This window comes from Castanea sativa, chromosome 5 (assembly GCF_040712315.1).
Source record: "Castanea sativa cultivar Marrone di Chiusa Pesio chromosome 5, ASM4071231v1".
NCBI lineage: Eukaryota > Viridiplantae > Streptophyta > Magnoliopsida > Fagales > Fagaceae > Castanea > Castanea sativa.
In genome coordinates this window covers 37,621,724-37,624,443 of record NC_134017.1, presented here as the reverse complement: position 1 = coordinate 37,624,443, position 2,720 = coordinate 37,621,724, and the positions used below count along the sequence as shown (strand labels likewise).

Genomic DNA, 2,720 nt, shown 5'->3' with positions numbered 1-2,720 from the left:
TTTTCAGAGTACTTTGGTCATTTTCAAATTTTAGAGGCATTTTGGTAATTTTGATTATTGGGTAATTGGGTGGGTTGAAGTTTACCTATGATAATTGGGTTGGGTTGGGTTAGGTTTAGGTTAGATGTAATTAGTTAAATGAGCAATGAATGGGTAAATGAGTTTTATGTATCCACCCATTTGACAGCCCTTCCTCAAAATAGAATATATCTCCTCTTTTGGTGGGCTGGGCAATGTAGGTGTAGCAGAACAATTCAGCAAAAAAAAAAATGTTAAGTGTAGCAGAACAACGTTGGTATTTATTTATTAGTAGCTTTATCACAAAATATGGACTGAGAGTGACAGTGAGAGTAAGAGTGAGAGGATCATTGGGCTTTGCTTTGCTTGGGTTAACGTCTTCCACTTGATCCTGATGGATGGGTATAGATGATGCTTTCTTGTTGGAAAAATACACCTGCTATGCTAATTGCTAAGAGTGTAGATTGCCATTTTTAGACTTCCATTTTTTACCGTTGAACCAATATATATGTCTCATTTGATGATCTCAGAGAGAGAGAGAGAGCGAGAGGACTAATTAATCCCCAGCTTCTAATTAAGCTTGTTTCCTAATGCTTGGACTTAAGCTAGGGATCCTACCTCATGTAATCATGTGTCACTCTTTCGGAGATCTGCATGGGTCTTGCTCTTGATGATGGGGGTGGGGGTATAGGTGTTCATCTATTCTTTCCGCCGCAGCTCCTCTGCCACAATCAAATTATTGAGTTTTCTCTTTGTCTCTTTGCTTTTAAGGGTTTCCTATGAGGTGGGCTCAGCTCGCATGCATGGGCACTTTGCACTCTTTTTAATTGGTCCTTCTTGTCCATTAGTAGGATTTTGCATTTAAGGCTTTTTGCACCCATTAATGGGCCTTCAGACTCATTAGTGGGCTCTTGCATAAGGTTGTGTAACATTTTAGGAAGTAAAGAGAGAGAGTGAGAGACTTACAACAGTCGTTCTTGTTACACCTTAGTGTACCACAAATTTGTTTTGAAAATTTGTTTCTAAGAAAAAAAAGAAAAAAAAATGGCTCATTATCCCACGTCACTTAAGAGAGTATATTGTGTGTAGTATAACATGCTCTACCATTCCTTAAAACTTACTATAATTTTTTAATGGAGTTGTGTGTTTTTGTGTTAGAATTCATTTCTCTATTCCTTGTGTGTGTATTTGTTTCTCAAAAAAAAAAAAAAAAAAAAGATCGCATGACTCGCATGACTAGTACAAATGTACAATAGTAGAATAACAAATATTTCCCACAAGTGCGTAATACTAAAGGCTACAAACTTCCGAAAAATCACGTGTCGTATAATCTTTTAAACAATAACATTAACTAGTCATTAACTCATGCGATGTATGGAAAAGTTATATTGTACGAAAATTTAAACAATTCTTTGTTTTTTCCTCTTGTACAATAAGATTTCAGTCTCAAAAATTCGCATCTTTGATATGAAACATTAAATTACTAAATCAAAAATATTAATCAAACTTAAATTAAAATTAACAAAAACACAGCCCATTAACTTAAATAAAATCCAAACACAAACAAATAAAAAAAAAAGTCTCATATTAATATAAACAGAGCATTAACTAAAAAAAAAAAAAAAATACTCTAACTAAAAATTTAAAAAAAAAAAAAAAAAAAAAAGCCACACCAAAACAAAATGGGAATAACGGCCAAAAGGAAGAAAGGAGAATTTTTTATTTTATTTTATTTTAATTTTGTAGGGGGAGGAAGATGCGAAATAGGGGAAAGGAAAGAGAATCCGTAGCAACCTAGCAAACTTCCTATCCATATTTATACTTGGAGTAATGGGAAGGGAAAAATATGGATCATCAAAGCGAAGCTTATTATAAAACAAATTAAGGTAGAGATGAAAATTGGGGGCTTTGCTAACAACGATGCTGCACTTCTTGTTGTGGCGCGTGGTCGATGAGCAATGTTTGCACCACCATAAGCTCCCTTCCCTCTCTGTGACTTTTCCGACTCATATGTTTTTTGCTTTCGAATGTAACCTTTCTCATCACAGTCTCCATTCAAATCACCATCAACTCTTGCTGTAGAAAATCGGTTTTAAAATGTCAAAGGCTACATACACAAAACAGTAAGTCATTTATTAAGTAACAAGTTTCATACCATGAACTTCTTGGTCTTGCATGAAGCGCTTTGAGAGCTTGGAACCTTCATTCTCTAATGTGGAAAAGCTTTCCAAACCCCAGCTTGACAGGACTTGAATGTATAGGATGAATAGAAAGCATCCACAAATTATTAATCTCTTTTTGCTTAGGGGCATATTGATCATCTGATTAAGGGCGAACGAAATTTTTTTTTTTTTTGGGTCAGGAGGGTGGGGTATTGTTGGATAAGGGGCAAACCTATTCTCATAGGTAAGAGGATAAAGATGGCAATATATAAAGACTTTTGGATTTCTTCATGTTTAAGAATGGAATGATGAGGAAGGTGTTTTCTGGTGATCAGAGAATAAACAAGAATGGCCCATGCAATTCATGGCTATAGTATTATGCATTTAGAAAAGTTAAAAGGAACTAAACAAATGGTTGCGTTAAAGAGGAGCGAAGCCAATAAAATTATCACTTCAAAAACCAATAACAAATGCTTTATTTATTTATTTATTAATATTATTCTTAGCTCTAGTGGTCTTGTAGTATTGAGTATATACGTG

General features: G+C 34.5%; 1 long non-coding RNA gene across 1 annotated transcript; it reads right to left on the bottom strand.

Moving 5' to 3' along the window:
• Positions 1–1,707: 1,707 nt before the first annotated feature.
• On the bottom strand, positions 1,708–2,446 carry LOC142637159 (uncharacterized). The gene is made up of 2 exons (XR_012844568.1): positions 2,174–2,446; positions 1,708–2,094 (listed from the first exon to the last, which is right to left on the bottom strand). It is a non-coding gene; the product is annotated as an uncharacterized LOC142637159 (long non-coding RNA).
• Positions 2,447–2,720: the final 274 nt, after the last annotated feature.